Source organism: Oxyura jamaicensis, chromosome 2, assembly GCF_011077185.1.
Source record: "Oxyura jamaicensis isolate SHBP4307 breed ruddy duck chromosome 2, BPBGC_Ojam_1.0, whole genome shotgun sequence".
Lineage (NCBI taxonomy): Eukaryota > Metazoa > Chordata > Aves > Anseriformes > Anatidae > Oxyura > Oxyura jamaicensis.
This window is the reverse complement of record NC_048894.1, coordinates 128,176,138-128,198,547: the sequence shown is the minus strand read 5'-3', so window position 1 is coordinate 128,198,547 and position 22,410 is coordinate 128,176,138. Positions and strand designations below refer to the sequence as shown.

General features: G+C 36.7%; 1 long non-coding RNA gene across 1 annotated transcript in view; it reads left to right on the top strand.

Moving 5' to 3' along the window:
- LOC118161822 overlaps positions 1–22,410 on the top strand; it is a 195,979-nt gene that overhangs the window by 83,502 nt on the left and 90,067 nt on the right. The window contains exons 2-3 of the long non-coding RNA XR_004748182.1: positions 7,390–7,474; positions 18,033–18,168. This is a non-coding gene — a long non-coding RNA (uncharacterized LOC118161822). The remainder of the gene's footprint in view (positions 1–7,389; positions 7,475–18,032; positions 18,169–22,410) is intronic.

The following is a 22,410-nucleotide window of genomic DNA, read 5'->3' as shown; positions in this document are numbered from 1 at the left end:
TATTTGGTGAAGCAGCAATTAACAATTTATTTGTTACTGACCCTTAAGTTAAAACTGAGTTAATTGAATCCACCTTATTAATGGGTCAAATAAAGGGAGCTCAGTTAAACCTTGTTATTTAAAGAACAAATCTTTGCTTTAGTTTTACTTCCCTGCAGACCACAGAGCTTTGCTTTGCATCACTTTTGTTTTTTAAGGACATTTGAGATAGGGCATTGTGAAAAAAGCAGTGTCATTTTAGGACAGATCATTTCTCTTTGCTGCAACTTTAGCAGCACTTTTTCCTCTCTTACCTGCTTTTTAGAGAGGGAAAGAAAAGTTTTTTATTGTTTTTCTTTCCATTCACCGGATTTATTTAGTGATCACAGGAAGTTTAAAATTTATGAGAAATTTGAGATTACCTGTTAAATCCATACTTAGGTATGAAGCCCTAGTTTTTAGAATTTCTTCGCTATTAAATACCTCATTATTTAATTGTAATCTATATGGCTTTTAGGCCATACTCACACATTGTTTTTTCTTCCAGATTTCACTCTGACCTGGGGCAAATCACTTAACCTCTCTGTGCTCCCACTTACTCATCTGCAAAATGGGCAAAATAGAATTAACCTAATAAAGAATCACATTTGTCTTGTGCATTATCGTTAATGGGGATGTGAATCATACTGGTGGAGTGCTTTGATGTCCCCTGATGATGCTGTAATCATGAAACTATTATTTTGTATTTGGGCAAAATAGCTGAAAATGGATCTGCATAAATTATGCAGGAATAAACTATACATCTAAATAATTGCATGCAATTGTTAAACTGCTAGTGACCTATAGAGAGATTTGTGAAGCTGTTCCTATGTGTAGATCACTCACAGCTTGGTCCTTGCTGAGTTTGGTTGTTCCACCTAAAAGTTCTATAATATTAGGACCTAAATCAAACCTAAACCTCATCTGCTCCTCATCACTGACTTTCTGTAGCACTGTTAAAAAGTTTTCAGTTCATCCTATTTGGAAATAGACCCACGGTGGGGCAAGGGGCCTGAGAGAGAGGACAGTGTGATTTCTGGAGGGGACAGCAGTGGGGAGGATCGTGTGAGCATTCTCAGAGGTGTTTGGCACCGGGGAAGACACCGTGGCCTCCTGCTGACAACGGGCTGTTCCATTCCTCCTGCACACACTGCTACAGCTGAAAGCCTTCCCCACCTCCGCTTTATTCCCATGCACATTCAGACACAAAGGAGGGAGAGATGGGAGAGAGGCAGGCTTTCAACTTACCCACTTGAGATGAGAAAGGGGGAGCAGCCAACCATTGTTAAAAGGATCAGGGATCAAGTACTGCTAACCTACAATCATACCATGACAGTTGGTATGATTCCTTCCTTCCTTCCTTCCTTCCTTCCTTCCTTCCTTCCTTCCTTCTGGACAATAATTAATATTCTTACTTATTAGACAATATGATTTTTCCATCCTGTCACACAAATCAAACAGCAATATATATCAAGAAGGTTAATAAATATAAAATAATGAGGATTATCCAGATTATCTTGCCTTCCCAGGCACTTTAGCACTTCTGCTTTTACATGAGAAACTTGTTTTTTCTAACTGATCAAGATACTGACCAAGCTGAGACTATTAGTAGAAAGTAAACAAGATGCAATTAACACCTTGGTTTGTATAATTCTGTTTTGTGAGTTACCTGAAAACCACTGACCACAGGAAATTGCCAGCTGGATCGTTCTTATGGAACAGGATGGTAGGGAAGAATGTTGGTAGGCATGCAAGTGAAAGTTATTGTGTCTGTCCTCTATATCCAGGACAGCAGCAGCAATACCACTCCTGAGAGATGCCTATCTGTTCATAAATTTTCCAATGCTGGAGTTTCTTCAACTCCTCCAGGTAATTTGTTCTCAGTCATTCACTACCTAGTCCTTAGAAAGTTTGTCTTAATATTTAATATCTTACTATTTATTTTTTGCTTATGTCATTTATTATGTTAAGTGCTGTCTAGTATAGAAACATCCTTCAACAGAAGCCTGAGCTCTGGCCAAGTACTATATCAAGCGAGCAAAGGAAAGCAAAAGGCATCTAATCACCTGCTTAGGAAGTAGGTACTTATACACCACTGCCTTCAACTGATTCACTTCCTAAATACCTTCCTGAATTGGACCATAATTATTAAACTGAGTTGATTACCACTAATCATGATTTTAAAATTGCTTTTAGTAGCTAGTCTACAAAACATGTAGAAACCTGTCCTAACTTAGGAAATGTCCTTGATAGAAAGCTTCAAATTATCAGATCACTGAGATATTGAAAGAGAAATGGTGGCAGGGTGACATCATCACTTTTTTCCATTGGAGTGAATCAATGCAAACAAAACTTTGGGGCCTTTGTTTAATTCTGTCAAGTTCTGAATATTGATGCTCTTCATAAAGGCCCTCTTTTCCTGGAGGAAATTCTGAAAGGAATGAAGAATGACCATTCTGGTGCTAAAAGCACCCACAACAGGGAAGCCTCCTTAGAGGTGGAGGGTATAGAGTGGTAAACAATACAGAAAATCCCAAATTTCATGAAGAAGCACAATACACTTTCATGTGTACGTTTTCACTATTTGAGGGAGACAAGGCTAATTCATAATATCCTGGTGTAAGGAGGTTTCACAGCTCATCCCTTGATTAAGGTTAAGGATTGAAAATCCTTAAACAAAAAACATGGCATATGAACTATTTGCTGGTTGGCCTAAAGACAGAGGATTATAATAATTTCCTACCAGAAATTTGGGAGAATTAAAAGAATGGCATGTCAGACCAAGGTAGAACTCAGCTGCTTTATGCACAGCAGAGAAAGATCCCTCCTACGGTAGCTATTGACTCTGGACATGTCAAGCAAAGCAACCTCCAGAGTATCCCCTGGGTCACACAGCACTCAGCAATATGGGAGCCTACTATTTCATGAAACAGCAAAAGTGAAGGCAAGAAGTCCCAAGCCAATTAAATTATTGATCCCATCAAACTGAACACAGTCATTTTGCCACTTGGACAGTTTCTTCCCCGCCTTACTTTGGGGTTTACTTTCTCAGGATTTTCTTGGAACTCAGGTAGTGCCCAGCCATGCTTTTGGGGAGTTTCACGAGGATTTTGTCATATATGTCAGCACAGGTGGGCTGCAATATCCATTTTACAGGTAGTAAACTGTAACACTGTACTGGGTGTCGTTGTCCCAGCGTTGGCAGTGGCAGCTGCAGGGTGGTCACTGTGAGGAGAGGCCCCTTTGAAGACAGCTGGCCCCATGCCAGACACAGCTGGTTCCACCCAGTTCCAGTCATGGCCAACCACCCCTTCTGAGGCAGAGCTGCTAGTGGCACCTGTAAGAAAATACATTTAAGAAAGCACAAAAAGCACAGTTTGTAGAGAGAAAGAGGGAACAAAAAGAGTGAGAAGCACCAAGCTCAGAGAAGGAGGATGAGGAGGAGCTGCTCTGTGGTGGAGCAGATGTCCACACTGCAGCTCATGGAGCACCACCCTGGAGCAGGGGAAAAGTGTGTGGAGGAGGGAGCAGCAGAGACAGACTGCCACAGACCGACTGCTATCCCTGCAGCCCACCCATGTGCTCTCTGGTGCCTTGCTGAAGGGTGTAACCTGCGGTGATAGCAGGGCAGGAGTTGGGAGTGAATGTCAGGCTGGGACTGGGAAGAGGGTAAGGTGTTTTCTCTGTGTGTTTTAATCATTGTCTTTTTACTTCTCAATAACCAAATTAGAAATGAAATGTATATAAATTACTTGTCAAAAGTTGAGTTCATTTCCCCCAAATTGACGCTCTATCGCCTGTGACAGTAATTGGTAAGTGATCACTCTGCCTTTATCTCACCTCATGAACTTTCTTGTTCTCATTCTTCATATTTTCTCCCCCTGTTCTGCTGGAGGCAGGAATGACCAAGCAGCTGGGTGGGAACTGGTCTGCAAGCTGGGGCCAACCCATCACCAATACAAATACAGAGTTAGGAGGGTAGCAGTTGTGTTGTTTTCCACTGTTCTGGGGGACCGAGCCATCACTGCTACTTGTCAAAGACTTCTGCTTTGCCATCAGAGAATTAATTTCTGAGGCACTGGAACACGAGGAAGTGTTGATACCAGCAACTGGAAGGTACCACCTGGACAGAACTCTCTTCTTGTCAATGTGAGAATAGTTGCTCCATACTGTTGATTTCTACACAGACTGTGGAAGCATCTACTGTCTTTTTCATCTATAAGGGTAGTAAAACACCCAACAGAAGCAAGATTTGCACCACCTCCAAACTCAGGTGTTGCCCTTTCATTTCCATGTTAATTCCTTCCTAACAGCAATCAGTGAAGGAGCTCTGTTAAGGAACTAAACTCATGAGCTTCCATTATGTGTTTCTAACCTATAATATAATTGGAAGATAAAATTCTTGATGAGCTAGCTTAAGTCATTGTCAGTTGTGCTGCCAGTCTGCTCCTGGGCCTTGCTTTACTACTGTTGAGTTTTGTGTTGCTCCTCTCAAAGATAGGGCCTTTACCACCTGCTGAATTCCTCATGGTCTCAGCTATGCAGAGGACAATGTTTATTTTTTTCCCTTTATTTATTTATTTTTTTCTTTCCTCATTTATTTGTTTATTTATTTATTTATTTATTTATTTATTTTTCATGAAGATACCAACAGAAATACAATTAGGTTATAGGCTGGAGTCAAGTTCAGATCTCAAGAGTGTGAATCCACATCAGAAGAGAGAATCCTTAGGTTCCCCTCCAAAATGGAGGGTATAGCTCTGAATTAAAATTACATGAACTTTCAGCAAGTTCTTCTTGTGTTTGCTTTTAGAAAAAAAAAAAAAAAAAAAGAAAAAAAAAAGTTTGTATGAATTTCAGTCACAACACTTCTTGTTTCACTTAAGAAGACCTTGGACAACAGTGCAGCAGAAAATATTAGCCTAAATGATTGCTGCTTTACCTTTCTCAAGGCTGATCCATGGTTTATAATTTCTTCTGCAAGAACATCTTGTACATTTTTTAATGTTAACATTTGCTGGCCCAACACAACCCCTTTCCTTTGTGCATTTGCGAAACACTGTTGCATTGAAAAACAAAATTTCTGTTCAATCACTCAGGATTACAAATTCTGTTTCTGAAGAAGGGATGTTTAGGCCTCAAATGCCTTCAACAAAAGTGCATCCATTTATTTAGCATGTTCTTCCTTATTCTATAATAAAAGCACAAGTGCTTCTGCCACACATTTTGTTGATGAATCTTTTGGGCTTATAAAAAATACTTTCTCTTCCTATTTAAAGTGCAAACTGCCTAAGCTAAATCCATAAATCTCATTAGGAAAATGTAATCATTAATTGATATTGTCATATGTCTGGTCAATCTTAACTTTCATTTTATTATTATTATTATTATTATTATTATTATTTTATTTTTAACCAACTCCTTAAAATGTTGAAAGGCAATATGAGAGAGTATGAGAGCGAAGATACCAGGTTAACAACAGTCTTTCCATAAGAAAAAAAATAATTCCTGTAAAAATGAGTAGCTGGTTTCCTAATCCCTCTGCATATATTTGTTAATGTACTTTTAAAAGTACCTGGAACCTCAAGATACCTAAACTTCTGTAATTTGTCCTAGAAAGCACACTTTAACAACAAATTTTCTTTTAACAATAAATTGTCCAGTATGAAGTTTTAAATAACATGTTTGATGCTGATGCCTCCCAGTTTACCTGTTACTTAAGGAAATATATTCAGCAACAATGGAAAGGCACATTTTGAAAATGGAGACAATTAAAACTCCCCCCTCCTTAATGCACTTCGCCCCATGTTCTTTCCCATTCAAAACTGCTTCTTTGTTTACCACTCCAAAAGGACATATCTTTTTCAAATCTCCCTTACTGTTTGTTGAACATTAAGCATACGCTTATGTGTAAGAAATAGATCTCAGAATGTATCTCTGTGAATCAGAGATATTTTTATAGTATCATAGAGCTCTGCAGTTCTGCCTTGACCAAGGTCTGGACTGTCCACGCTGTAGCTATTTGGAGTAATGCACCTTTTAAAGGGAAAAAAAAACACACACAAAAAATTGTCTTCAGTAGTGAGTTTAAAGAGGAACCTAAGATAGTACCAACCAGATCTTCCTCTTTTCTAAGCTGTGGCAGTTAGCAAACGAGAAGTAGACAGGTCAGTGACACTCCTATGTGCAATAGCTAAAATCTCTTCTTGGATGCAAATTCCACTTGTCCACAATAATCTGAAGTGCTGGTTGGAAGTGAGTTGAACCAGAAATAGAAAGTAAAAATAAGAATGAGGTAGTCCATCTGCTGAAAATTATATCCATTCTTGAATGATGTAACTCAGACAGAAAAAAATGTTCTTTTTCTCTCACACATTTAACCTTTGACTCCTCTGTTCTGTTCGGTTCCATTCTGTTCTGTTCAAGGAATGCAAATGCCGTCTTCTTTCTGGAAATATGGGCTTCACAGGGCTGCCCTATTGCAATGATTATCAACTGTTTTTTTTTTTTTTTTTTTTTTTTTTTTTTTTTGAGTTGTTACAGTCTTTGGGCAATGCTTTTATGTTTGATGTGTTCTGACCAGTACAGGTTAAAGCTTAAGCTATATCCTTGCAGTATTCTGTGTAAGAGCAACATTTCTCTTCAATGTATTATAGCTAAGCGTTTTGAAAAGCAGTGTGACCTTTCTTTTCCCCAGCACAAATACTCAATATTACAATACACATAGCACTTCTGAAAAAAAGCCTTTTTTTTTTTTTTTTTTTCCCAGTAGTCTAACAGAAATGGTCTCCATGTTGTGATGATGGACTACTCTTCATCTCCATGTGTGTATAAACACAGTGCAATGAGAAGCCAGGCTTTTTAGCTGTGGAGCCCTGAAACACTGGTAGGATTTCTACTGTCCAAATTATTGAAGTGCTTTTCTGGGAGATACAGAAAAACAGCTTCCTGTTCCTATCTACAGGGAGATACAGCTTCCAGCTCAGTCAGAGGAGAGGCAAGGGCTAGACACCTAATGTTGTTATCAATTATCTTTCTAGAGGCAATAGGTTCAAACAGGATTACAATGCAGTTTGCATAGTGAAGTCTGGGTTTATTGAGATCCAAAGATCTGAAGTGCTGATTTCTTACCATGGTGGGCATAAAAACTGTGTAGGCAATTGTGTGTTGAGGTGCATGATTTATGTTTAAACAGTTTAAGTCAGCTGTGAAAGGAGGGGCAAATCTTTAAAGATGTTTTCCTTTAATGGATTTGAGTGCAGAGGTGCAGACCTCAAGAGTCTGAGAGAAGCTCTTTCGTTAAAAGAACTTCTATTAAATATACCACTCTTTTTTCTCTTTGTTACTTGGCTATGTTCTTTTCTTTCTCAGGGAGTGTAGCCTGTATTTCTTGTGGAAACAGTGACTCAAAGGACAGCAAAGGAAAAACTGGACATTACTGAAGAAGGCAGATGAGGTAATTAGGTCTGGAATAAAAAAATGCATGTTTTGGATATTACACTAATGCTTTCACAAACTGCTCTCCCCTCCTGTCTGAATTCAGGAAAGTCAATGACGTCTATGCTTGCTTAATTATAAAGCTTCATTATTTCCTATACCACAAAGTCTGCTTTTTGTTTTTATAAGGGCTTGGCATAATCTTTTTTTGTAAATGCCAAGAACAATGCCAATTAGCCTGTGGGTAATGGTGATCAATTGTAGTAGAAAGAAGTCATCTGAAGTCATACAGCTGTTTGTGCACCTACTGGCTTTGCCTTGTGCAGAGCAGTGCTGAGTTGTCCAATGCCTCCATCATGATGAGCAATAATCTTCCAAACTGTCTATAGCTGACCATAAGGAGAACATCCAATTATCCTGCAGCATCTGAGGTATGATGTATGTGTGCATATATATAAACTGCATTTTGCAGCCTGGAGACACACAGAGTATGTATCATCAAGCTGCTTTTTTCCCTTTTCAGTACTGGCTGGCATTTTCTGAATGGAAAGTTTAAAATGCACATTCTTCCAAGCAGGACAACCACAAAGCAGTTTATTTTTGCAGCAAGTATTTTTGGAAATGGAGCCCTTCCCTTGCACATTCCTTATGCTAATGTTCTTTAAACACCAGTTTAAACACATACTGCCACTGGCTCCTTCTCTTAATGAAACTTCCATCATTTCTAGACAATGTCCTACACTTTCCTCACAGTGTGCTGCACATTCTTGTATCAGATATTTGTACCCTTACTGGAACACTGCTTGCTCCAGAATTATCTGGCAGTCCTGCTTCAGTCTATTTATTCCATCACATGATTGTTTTAGTGTTGTTTGAAGCACTATTTTGGAGCCAGACATAATCATATTATACAGTTCCTCACCTTATTAACTGACAGAGAACTGTTCCCCATTAGACAATTGATCCTGGGCAGATGAAGCCATTAAAAACAGTACTAATTAGCTGAAGAGTGGAGACAGTAATATAGGCTGCATCACTTCCTTTCATGCTTAGGGAAGTTCATGTTCCAGACAAATAATAATTGATATGTAGTCTTCCTTAATTGTGGTTGTTAACAGCCAGTATTATAATGACAGGCTGACAATCTCTGTCTAGCCTATTGTATGTTTATTTCTGAATCCAAGAACCACTGAATAACGTTTTTGGTTTAACTTGAACTTCACAGAATATACTTTAAATGTCACTGTAATGAGAGTTGGGCAGCTAACCTTAACTTGTGAGTTATTCCCAACATGTCTCCAGGTGTCAGCTGTTTGTCTTGGAAGACTGGGTGCCCATAATTACATGGAATTATGGCATGATACATTAGAATAAAAAAAACAGATGGTTTGAATAGGAATCCAAAAAATACTGCATTAGATCTGTAAGCAAGAGTACTAGGCATCTAACTGAATTTCAGTATAGTAACTGTAGCCGATAGGGTTAGAAAATCATGTAGTCTTTAAACAAAAGAGTGTTTTGATTTCCTTCTCAAAAAAGTGCATTCTGTTTTTGAAGATCTACATACATATATTCACATACATATATATGTGTGCATGTGTATGCACGTGTACTGCATATATTGCATTTGTTACAGGAAGTTAGTAGCACTCTCTAGAATTTATTTTGTATAAACATGTTCATTGTTATCCTCTATTTCACTCATGATTATCCAAAATATTTCTTCCTGAGCTAAAAGTTGTAGATGTGGGGTGATTTTTATTTTCTTCAGGTACTCTGACCAAACACTCATCTGTCCTAGAATTCAACTAGAAAAAATTCTAAGTAAAATCATAAAACTTAGTTTCATCAGAAAGAATTAACACTTGAAACAGCAAGCATCAAATGCCTTTAGTTGATAAAGTTCTTTTGATATTAAAGAGTGAACAGCCATTTTAAAACTATATTGAACTTCAAAACTTTATTTTCCTTCCCCATCTGTTTTCCTTAAAAAAATGAACCAAGAAAAATTGAAACTTCAAGAAAATTAAATTCAATAAAAGTAATATGTGAGAGAGATTAAAAGATGACAGATATCAAAATTCTACATATTACAGCTCTGACGATAACTGGCTAAATATATAGGGTTTCTTTCAATTTCTTTCATTGTTCCTCTACTTACTGCTCTTCTGTTATCAAAACGTCCTGTATTTTTGGGTTTGGGGAGGAAGTTTGTGGTTTCAGAATAGTGTTCTGAGTTAGTCGCTTTGGATTTTATTGCTGACTGTGAGATCTTACATAGGTCACTGACAGCCAAATCCCCCTTCCTTTATTTATTTGGATAGTCAGTCCTATTAAAGCCCGCCGATGAAATTCTGGCCACACTGAAGTCAGTGGCAAGACTCCAATTAACTTTAAGGGAATGAGGATTTTCTGTTAAGATTCTAGTCTTCTGTATGTATCTAAACAAGTAGTTAAGCATAGTCCTATCTTGCTTCTCAAGATGTTTACCTATTTTGCTTCTCAAGATGAAGTTTACCATTCATTCACATTACTAGTATTCTGACACAGGATACGTGACAACTTCACCATACTCTACAGATTTAAGATGAGGGGAAGAGCCTGACCCTCATTAATGTCCTGGCACGTCTCACAGTCTATCATTCGTATGGTCTTGATGGTTTGGGCACTTTCATGGAGGGTGCAAACTTTCTATTATTCAGACATTAAGAGATGCCTAGATTTAAGCTCTTCTACAGTAATATTTTTACCTCTTTATTTTCTTTGAGAACTTTAATATTTTCATTTTTTGAGCTATTATTACTTTTTCCTGCCCACCCTTTATTACAGTGAAAGTTTTGTGTGAATCAAAAAAGCCAAATTTTGCCCTTTAACTCAACAAAGTCACTGTCTGTTTTTTTCTCAAGTTTACAAACTCCATTGAAGTCACTGGTGTGACTTTGACTTGCGTGGATTTTGGATTAGGCCCATACGAACTGTAGATGCTGTTGGCAAAATTAGCTCAGCAGTGAAGAGGGCGAAAGGATATGTGGGGACAAGAACAGTAATTTACAACACTGCACACAGATGGTTGTAATTCATAACATTGGATGCATCCAGGGCCTTTTTTTTTTTTTTCCTTTGGAGGGAAGACACGTAAAAATATTTTGGACAGAATATGAGAAGGGTACATGCATATAGTCACACATACACGGTCATAAGAAACAATTCTCTAGTGATTTGGAATTCTATGGGGTCAAAACCCTTCACTGATTTTGTTAGTATTTTAGAGATGTCCTTTGTCCTTCAAGTGGGGGAATGGCACTAGGAGTGAGTTTTTTGTCATGGGTACTTACATGTAACACACTTCTGTATTTTTGCATGCCAAATCCATCTTTCTCAATGTCCAATTCTTCTGCTTTATGCCATTCAATTTATTCAAATAAAGCCAAATATTATATGGAAAACTGCTGAAAATCAAAAGTTGTAGCAAGCTAGTGCAAAATCTTCAAAGGCCAAAGCACAGGGGCTCTGTGATTCAAAGAAGTAGAAGACAATGGGAATGTCTCCTGATGTATGTTCAAATTTGGGAATACTTCTGGCTGTTAACTAAATGGAAAAATATCACATCAGATATGATCATTTGACAGTCCTATAAAACTAATGAGTTAAGCTGTGTAAGACACCATAATCCCTTTTCACAAAAAGGACTGGAAAAGGATGGGGAATCAAGAGAAGATGGTTGCTGGAGCACAGCTAGAAAAGCACTGTGCCTGCTGTGCTAAATAGTTGTCTGTGTTCTTTTTTCTTTATTAGGAAACAGTAATGGTGCTTGGCAATGGTCAAGTTTTTAGAGACCCATTTATAAATTAATACAACTCAGTAAAATATTAACTGTAGTAACTAGATAATTCATAAATATATTTATGTTTATATCTATGTCCATATATATGATAACAAAACTAGATTTACAGTTTACAGTGATATAACAGTAATAGTAGTAGTAATAATAATAATAAACTTTAGTAAGCTTGCTAGATCAGTTAGTATAAGTCCTGTTAGTGTCATTAAGGTCACAGAAATGATACTGGTTTATACATTTAAAAATTGACCTAGTGATTTAGCTTGATCATTAGAAGAAGACTTTTGTACATTTTAATATATATTAATTGTCTTTTTGCCATCACTTACAATTACATTTTCTCAGATGGAAAGATCGGGGAGGAAAGAATGCAGAGTATTTTCAGTTTTTACAACTTGAAAAAAAAATAGATGGGAAATGACTCAATGTAATTAAAATGTTTCCCCAATGACAAGGGTCACAAAAACCTCAGACTTGTGTCTCACTGTCTGGGTCGAACTTCTAGAGTTAGTTATTTCTTTGGAGGAAGTTCATTGATTTGAGTTTCCCTCAAGATTTTCTCATATTTTTTGATATGTTGTATTTTTTCCCCCTTCCACAGTCTTAATCTTTCTATTGTATAAGAGTCTCCTTTCTGACCCAAATTAACTGAAATCAATGAAAAAAGATAGTTCTGAAAAAAGAAAAAAAAAAAAAAAAGGACATTTCTCAGACTAAGACAACCACTGGATCTAGGCCTTTCACTTTCTCTGTGCTGATGGTGTTGTTGGTATTGAAGGTGTTTTCAAGCTGTCTATCAAACTGGTTTAAGTCTTTTAACACATCATTTCTCACTGTCTGTCCCCCACTATTTCTCCTAGTTGTCATTCAAATTGTTCCACTAAGAGAACAAATAAATGCATGCCATGAAAACTAGCAAGATGATATAATGAATGAGTTACAATAAATGCCCCCAGCATAAAACAATTATGTACCTGCTATTGTCAAAAACATTCAACATTCCCTTTGTTGAAAAGGAAACAGCTATAAATTATTCACTGGGGCACTGAAACTCTTTTCTTTTTTCTCTCTTTTTTTTTTTTTTTTTTTTTTTCGTTGCTTCCAATTAATTCTTCCCTGAACATCCCTAGGTATTTAGCTGAGGGTAGAAATTTACATGCAGGGAATTTTAGCTGTTTCTTAGGATTGTCAGACTGAGTGTCCAAATTAAAAATAATTAAAAACTTTACCACATTTTACTGTGTATAATCAGAGCTCAGTTATAAATAATATCATTCAGGATTGGTATAGGTTATATGTATTCATGGGTAAATATAAGTGGTTGTTTAACCCAGAGACCTTCTCATTCCCAATAGCTCTGCAAGCTCTGATGTCTTCAACTCTCTTTCTCATTTCAGAATTTGCTTTTTCCTGAAATATGTACCTCAGCCTTGCACTATTCTTATTTCCTTTAATGACATTTTTTGTGTTTTTTCAAAAGATACAGTTTTCCTGAAGATATAGAAATCCTGAAGATTTTAAAGAAATAATGCTTTTAAAGAGGATTACTGAAGGTGAAGATTGAACAATTGTGAAAACAGCAAAGAGAGATTTTTATATATACCAGCTTCCTGCCAAACTATCTTCATGCACTGAGTCCCAGAGTAATGACAACATGCAAAATTAATGTTCTGTCCTCACTCAGGAAGCTGTGGGATGAGGTCCAAATGGGGTCCTTGTTCTCTTTATCGTCATAAACCTAGAACATAACAGGGCATCTAGAATAATTAAAGAAAGAAAGAAAAAAAAAGATAAAGCATCTTTTTATTCATGGGATGGGCCAAATAAATGCCTCTGATAATGATTCCAGATGGCACTAACACATGCCTTCTGTAAGCCCTAAAAGCCCTCTGTATTTCTGTTTTTGATAAAAGTCTAGACCTTCTGCTTTACCTTTGTGCCCATGAATGTAATTGTCTATGCAGAAAGAGGGTTACTTGGTGGGATTTGCCAATTTGTAGCTTTCCAAGCATGAAGGACACATACTGAAAGTGGACCAGACCATGCAAGCTGACACAAAGGTGTATCTCCATCTACCTCTCCAAGACAGAAGCCCGTGTCAGTTTGGGCACGTGTCCAGTGTATGGTTGTAACAGTGGATTCTACAGTCCAGCTGTAAATGTTAGACTGGACTTTCTGTGGTAGCCAAAGGCTTGAATGAGGAATGGTCTAGGTTAAATGCACATGGAATGCATGAACCATGCCATTAACCTAAGAGCCCTGTAGTAGCAGAGAAAATCTGCAGTTACTTCCTAGCAAATTCCAGTCTGTTAAAAGTCATGCTCTTTTGATTCACAAACAGCATGTGAAGAAGAGGTGAGAGGCACTTGTCATGGCAGAGAAAAGCCAGTCTGATTCAGTGAGAGAGACTCTACATTCTTTATGAGACAATAATCCAAAATCCCAAGAAAAGAAAGTGTAGAAAATGGGGATGGCTTTGTTTTCCTTTGATTTTTTAAGAAGGACACCTTTTAAATTCTTTCTGAAATATATTGTTTATTTGGTATACACTGCTTTGATATATGCTGTTTTGTTGGGAATCAGCATAACTAACGGTTCACTAAAAGGAAACCCTGTCCTCTAAACTACCAAAACCCATCAGACAGTATTCAGAGATGTATGATACAAGCATGACTCAACAGACACCTGTGTTTTAAGTCCCTTTGTAATCCAGTGATACTGTGTGTACAAGATGAAGTGCAGTCAGTTTATGATGTGTTTATGATGTTACATGAGGTGGTTGCTTTTGATACCATCAGACTAACCTCAATGACCCAGGAGTTTCCTCTTGGTTTTGAGTCTGTTGTAATTAAAGCAGCTCTAAGAGCAGTGAAATTTAGGGAGAAGATTAGCCCAGATGCTGTACTTTGCTAAGCACTCCTCACTGCCTGCACCAGAGCTGTCCTTTACCAGTTCAGTCGCAGTTACTGCTGGGAATAGAAATTTAGTAGAAGTTCTGGATGAAGAGAAGGTAGATCCTGTATCAATGTTGCAAAGAATGGAGTAGACTGCTGTGTCTGGTTGCTGTTTTTTTAGTGATATTTTTTAAAAATGGAAGAAGTATTGATCACATTATATATATATATATATATATATATATATTTCCCGTTTTCCTAAAGGAACAATCTTAAATATTTCTGGGATTTTTGTATGTAAAGTGTGCTCAGCTGAACAAGGAATGTTTTCTTTAAAGATGTGTAACCAAAGCAAGATAAATGAAAAGTTACATTGATAATCTTGCTCATCCAGTTGCAAATAGTGTCTATGCCCACTTATGAATCTGTCCTGAAAAATCAAATGTTTGAAAACAGGAGAATATGCTCCTTCCAATTTCCCCCCCTTCAAGCATATTTGACTTTACTTCAAAGATAGTGTTTGAGTGCATGAACACACATATTTCAGCAAATAAATTATTATGTGAAAATGCTTGGCTTAGTTCTACTGACTGATACTGTTAACCATCACAATACTGACTCAGAATTACACTCACTAAAAATACTGATTAAATCATTTGAACACAATCATAGGAATACATTCTTTTCCATGAATATTAAAATGGATAGTTTTCAGGAGAACTATGGGAATTTGGAAACTCAAATGGATAAATGGTTTATGTTAAAAAGAAAAGACACTTTATGAGCTCCACTTTTAAGTGTTATTTATATATATATATTTGTATTTTATATCTGAGAATGAACATAGAAAATAAATTAAAGTGTTACTTATCAATTTAGACTAAAATGTAGAATTAAAAAATCAATATTTCTAGAAAGTAAATAGTGTTAAACTTTTACTTGCTTAAGCCAATATTCTGTGCTTTAAAAAGTATATGCTGTAATTGGTAAACAGATTCATCAAATTTACTTTCCAAGACTCTTCTAAGATTCCTCTCTAGTTGTGCACAGCCTGGTAAGAAATGAAAATACAGAACAAAAGAAGCTTTCTCCAGATTTTGGGTGGGATTGAACTGAACTTTTTGTGACAGCTCTGGCAACTTTACACATACTTATTAATACAAAAGCTGTTTGGTCATGTTGGCTCCTTGGCCCTTTGCTTCTTTATTTCTTCATAAGGATGCCTACATGTGAGTTTTGTAACCATTAAATGTAATTAATAGCAGCACATTGCTAGAAAGTCAGACATAATTGATTTCTTATTTTTTCTGTGCTAAAGATCAAGGGGCTATATCCTTCTTCTGCCATTATGCATGCAGAGCTATAGGAGAATGGAATGGACCCTCTGGGACAAGTCTAATATCCGGTACACTGCTGTCTACCAGATCCTTATTATAAAAAGCTTTCTACTGTAGCCAAGCTGTGAAAAAGCTCATGCTGTAGTGGCTGCAAAATGAGCAACTTTGATTACGTAGTCCCCATCAAGAGTAAGGTTATAAGTTAGCAAATTGAATTCCTGAACAAGACCTATTCATCAAATGAATCTGAATAGCAAGTGTTTTCAAGGAGATTACAACACATTTTGGGGCAGTAAGAAAAGATGATGTGTTTGGTGGAGAGTTTACTCTTGACTGTATCTGTTACTTGTAAAAATTAATGCTAAGTGATTTTTTCCAGGAATATTAAATCAAATGAATTTCAGAAGGACCATAAGTATTTAGGAACTCAAATGGGTGAACAGTTTGTGCCAGAAAGAGAGCACATTTTATTTTAGTACTTTCAAACAGGCAAAGATTAAATGATTCATTTTGAAAACATCAGAACAAAACCTATTTGCTTTCTCCATCAAAATGATCTTTTCTACTGAAAAGATTGAGCTGAAAATAAATAAAAAGACATATGCCTCATTTTAGAGGGCTCCAACCTGCAGAAAAAATCTGGCTTTAGTCAATGTCTTCATTAGAATCTTTTTCAAATTTTTGATTAAGAGAAATCTAGAATATTTTAAAAGGTGTTTTAAGGAACACATGCTTATGACATTGGTACATCTTGATCTGCTCATAATGCCTGCATTTTAATCTGCTTGTAATTAGGAAGAAGCAGGAGGCTGGTGTTTACCAACCCATCTGAAGCAACCTATTGCCCCATTATTATCTTCTGTAGCAAAAATTACAAGTTTCAGGTTTTCTGACAGCAAAGCAAAATATGTTGGTCAGCATAAGGATGAAGAAACGATAGCAGAAGCCTTCCTTTCTCCATCCTGTATTCCTCACTAGGAAGAACAGAACAGTATTGCTTGTAGCAAAGGAATTGTGTGGAACAGCTATACCCTAGATCAGACCTGTAAACTAGGGGGATCAGAAGTTCATGGTGTTTTCATATTGTGTCCTGCCCTGCTGTGGGGAATAAATATGATGACAGTAAACTCCCTGCTCTGGCAACAGGTACTGGAATAGAAAAATTCAGATATTAGGTGAATGATAACTTTAGATGATGCATGGAATACAATAAAGAATGAAGAGATAACAAAGAGCTTTTCCAAATGCTGGAAGAAGTGAAACCCTTTCCTTCTCAGGGAGAGTGATTTTGTGTAAATGGACATAAACCTGTACACAACAGTTTCCCATTATCTAAAACAGGTACAACATTGCCTTATTGTAAGGGTCATCCCCTACAAGAAGAGTTCACTGGTAGGATTCAAATTGTAAAAATCAATGGTTACATTCCAAAAGTCTGCAGATGCTGCAATCTAGACAATTACAATGCATATCTGTTGTCCTTTGTTATGTTACCTGTCACAGTGTACAAAGTGTGCAGAAGTTTAAGTGATGTAGCACATGATTAATACAGAAAAGCACCAAAATGCTAGTAAACCAAATGAGGACACACCTAAAATTATTTCACAGGAAAACTCTGAAGACTCTGATTTCTGTCTTTCATCCATTACTCCTGGGGGCTCACTTTCAGCACTCCTTGGAATAAACCCATTTATTCCTCAGCATTTCCTAAAGACTCTCAGCATTCCCTACACCTCTCTATTTTTGGTGCAGTTGTTTCTGTGAATTCCAAACTGAAGTACAAAGGACCAAGAAAAACCTCTTGAGTGGCATAACCTGCTGTGACAGGCTTTATTCCTTGCAGAAACTTACAAATTGCTGTTTTCAGACATGTATTTACATTTACCCCCATTATTCCAGTGAGAAGGCTGATTACTGTAGTGATTTAGAAACTTCTCTTCTCTAACCTAACTTTATTTCCAATCAGTTTGTATTTATTTATTTCCTTTATTTGACATTTACTGTCATTGCATATTCACAAACAAAAATCATATTACCCCTCACTTCTCATTCTGGTGGCCTAACAAGTCCAGTTTTTAATTTTTCCCATGTAAGATAGAACTGTGCTGACCATTGTATTGCATGTTCAGTGTAGTTATTTTAGTTGTAATTTACTGTTTTGGATGTTGATGTCCCAAACAGTAGCTCTGGTTAGAGTGATTTTGACAAGAAGAAGTTATACAATGAGAAATACAAAACTTAAGATGGAAGGTTTGCCAACCTACAATGGTATAAATGTGCGTAATTTAACTATGCTTTTATGATCGTCTTCTTTGGACAGAGCTTTAATCTTACACATCTTTGAGACAGATCTCCTATTTGACACTGAGCAAGGCTTTTTGCAACCACTTTAGCCACTCTCTAAAAGCTCATTAAACTGTTAATTGAATCCAATTCATAATATAAAAATCCTCTGTTTTCACTTCTGCGTCAGTTGGATAGAATATTAGCTTTTCCTCATTACAGATTAAAAAATATCTAGTCACCAAAGCATTGATTAGAGAGGCAACAAGGAGGGAGCAGCTTTTCATTTTGTCTCATGGACTATGCTGGAAGGAACAGTAGCTTCAGACCCTAAAATCTTCTGACTACCTGTAGAAAGGTAAGTGCAGAAACATCAAGCCAACCTATTCCTGAGGCAATTTAGCTATTTGTTGAAAGTTTGAAATAATTTAATATAGTACTTGTTGCAGAAGGGCCTTAATTGATATACAGAGGCAATATATCTCAGTGCAACAATTTAGTCTCAACCTTAAAGACATGCTGATGTGGTTTATTTTTGTGTTATTTATGTAGTGTGTGTTCTGCCCTCCGCTGGGCAGCACGATTTTCAAACATGACTGAGAACAAAAGGTTTGAGAGTAACTTTGGGAGTGAATTAAAAGGGACAAATCAGAATCTCTGGAAGTTTTCTTCACCAGTGAATTGCTCATGAACTGTTTAATGATCCTGCCTGACATCTCTTCATATGTTTTGATAACTGTCCACAGCTTTTTTATAGAATTCCTTCCTAATGTTTTAAGACCATGTTAGTGAATTTCTCTTCTGCTATTTGCATGCACAGAGTAAGCCTCTTTGTATGGAAGATTTTACTCTCAAATTTGGGAAGGCAACCCATTATCCCAGGATAAGTCTTCATATTTCTCTTAACAGATGAGCAGAATACTTGTATTTCAACCTTAACCATTCACCACAGAAAAGGAAAAAAATGCTATCTTAATGTCTCTTGGATGAGCCATCTTTCTTGTGCATTACATGTAAGGCTTATTATATATTTGTCTGCACTCTCTATACCTGGATATTCAGCAAAGGTTGTTCACAATAATATAAAAAATGAATAGTTAGATATCAGTACTGCATTATTCATTATTTGTCTTACTAGAAGAACAAATGCTCTACATAATAAAGTATATTTTCTTTGCTTTGAAAGTAAGTAGTTGTTTCAGTTTCAAATAAAGCAGGCATGAGGGAGAAGGGCAGTTTACAAGCATAAGAAAGAAGAATAGTTTACAGATTTAGCATTTCTTCAGATTGTACGCTGCAGTCCTGTTCACAGCATATATCTCCTCTGATTTTTAGAATTACAGCACAACATCAAGAGAAGTTGAGAACTAAGATTACCCTATAACAATGTTTTTGTTCCAAAGAAGTACATCTCATCAAAGAAACTGATGATAGCAGAGCCAAAACAATATGTGTGGTTTCAGATTTTGGTACATTTAATCCAAAAAGAGATAGCAAATGCAGAGTTTTTGTCTGAAACTGCATATTTCCATAGATATGATATGACAACTGACGAATCTTAGCCATCAGAGGTGATTTGGTAGAAATGATACAGCTGGCAATACTGCTGTCAAGAAAGTGAGAAAATAAGGTCTAACTTGTAATCTCTTTCCCTTATGTGACTGCAGAGGTATGTATGGAATAACAGTTTTATTAGATGAAAATACATCTAGGTTGCAAATATTTTGATTGTGAGACAAATCTCAGGGTTTTCCTATGATCTCTAAAAATCTTCCCAGACACTGTTTTCAGGGTGGGAATAATAAACAGTATGTGCATTGGCTAAGAACATTTACTGGCAGAGATACACTCTGGGGGAAAGTAGAGCATGCCTTTCAGATTGTCACAGTACAATGTCTAAGTATACTGATTGGCAAAATATATTAAAAAAAGAAAGAGCATTTTTTATTTTACTTACTCAGACATTTCATCACTAAAATTATCTGCATTCTAAAAAATAAATATATACAGTATGGACTCAAGCTCTAATTTACATCCAGGTAGTTCTGCTGAGGTTGAAAATAAGGTTTCCTGTTCTTACCAGAAAATACATCTCTACACCAAAGAAAACATGTTTGTATCAGAGAAAATAAAAGGCAATGTGTTCCATTATGGATGATTAACAAAAGGTTTATTTTGAAAAAAATAATTGACAGCAACCTCCAGATATATTCATATTTTAAGTGCCTCTTAATAGAAAAATACACTAAATCATTTTATATGTATCCACGAAGCAGTTATGATTTGTTGTATAGCAAGATGTATTCTGCTCTAATCTGCTGTGCTGTAAATGAAGTTAATGGAGCTAGATTGAAATAAAAGCTGCAATTAAACCAAGGAAAAGTAATTGAAGGAAATAATGTTGCAACATTGTAGTAACAATGCAGGAAATCTCAATGAGAAGCTCCATAGAAGCAGCAGATGATTTTATTTTAAAATTAAATAGAAACAAAAATGCTTGTGCTCATTCTAGCTCACAGTCTCATACTCACATGCTCACAAACAGCACGATGGTGGTATCCAAGTAATCAGTCTAGGAGAGACAAGAGAAGCAGTTTTTTTAGTTCTCCTTTTCAAAACTCTTGGATTTTTCTTAGACTGGTAACCATATGCTTGCTTTGGATGAACCTTTTTAACCCTTTAGGAAGTGACCATGTTAACTCTACCCTGACCCACCTCTGTGAACAACAAGGTTTACTTCCTTCTTTGTGTCCCTACCTGGGTGCCTTGTGAAGCTGTGGTGGTTTTACCGTGCTAGGCAGCTGAGCACCACAACCGCTCTCTCACTCCCCCTCCTCAGATGAGGAGGGGAAGAAGTAAAGGAAAGAACAACTCATGGGTTGAGATAAGGATAATTTAATTAAAGAGAAAAAAATATTATTAAGGAAATATTATTATTAATTAAACAATTCAACTAAAGGGAAAAAAGGGAAAGGGGAAGAGGGAAGGGGAAAGGGAATAACAAAACAAGTAAAGGCTATGTGGAAGTGCAGAGGAAAGAAATTACTCTCTGCTTCCCACAAATGAGCGATGCTTGACCACATCCTTGAAGCAGGGCCTCAACGCACATAGCCAGTGTTCAGGAGGAGGACAAATGTTTTCGCAACGAGAGCCCACCCCTCCCCTCTTCTTCCTTTTTCCACCTTTTATTGCTGAGTGTGACATCACATGGCATGGAATATCCCTTTGGTTGGTTTAGGTCAGCTGCCCTGGTGATGTTTCTTTCTCACTTTTTTGCCCACCCCCTAGGAGGGTTAGAGAGAGTCCTGATGCTGTGCCAGCACTTCTCAGCAGCAGACACAACACTGGTGTGATACCACTGCTGTTCTAGCTACAAGTGCAGAGCACAGCATTGTATGGGCTGCTGCAGGGAAAGTTAACATCCCAGCCAGACCCAGTACACCGCTCGATACACCGCTCTCTGACACACTAACTTTGTGAGCATAGTATAATGCCTGTTTCATCCCTACTGCTCCCCAAGATACATGAGAAACTGTGTTGCCTGATAAACCCTACTGCATTTTGGAAATTTTGGCCCCTGAAACTGTAGAGGAATGAAATTTCATTAAATGGATGAGAAGTGTATTACTATTATTATGTTAATGAAATTGCTATTTAAAGAATTGTAAGGCACACCTGTTGAACATCAGACACCTTACTAAATAAAAAAAGTCCCCAAATGACACTACAGTTTCAGAAGATCCTTTAGGTGTGCTCCAGGTCTTAAGATTCAATGCCAAACATTTTTTTTTTTCCAGCTGTATGCATTAAAATTAATCATCAGCCATGTGACTAAGGCTGTCATAGTATAGATACACATATGTAAATTAATACAAACATTTTTTTGAGTAATAGACTATTCATAAATATTTGCTACTGTGCCTGCTCAGTATATATGTGAGCGTATGTATAATCTGAATATATTCATACCGTAATCAGTACAACTCTGTTGTAAATTACAGCTTTAAATAAATAACTATGAAAATGGAAGCAAATTAGCTTTTGAAGAGGTAAACAGATTTGATGTTTTTATGTTGCTATGTCATTTTAAGGGACTGTGTATGTTAATTGAATACCAAGTTTATTTTATTTATTTTTAAATTGATTGCTATTACTTTATAACTTGTCATGTAGCATCTCTTGGAGATGTTTCAGGGAAAAAAAAAAAGTAAAAAAGTAAAGGGTAATTTAAAATCAAGTAGTTGAATAAAGAATAATATTCCTTTTTTCCTGTCTAGAAAATAAAGTCCTGGAACTATGAAACTGCATCTATACTGAGAAAAGTGATGCTAGTCACACAAAGCAGAGAAAGTGCCTCTGATCAAGGATAATTGCATAATTTTAATTTACTGGATGACTCCACTTAGATCTGTTGTGAAAAGTCAGATTATGAAACATAAGCACTGTCCAAACTGATGTCTGGTATCATATCTGTAAAAATGTGTGTTGCTTTAAGAGGCCACTCTTCGGTTACCGCACTCCCAGAGGTTGATGTTTTTTCCACGTGTGATATAAACTAATAGCTGATCATAAATTGTAGAGTGGAAACAATTATTTTTAG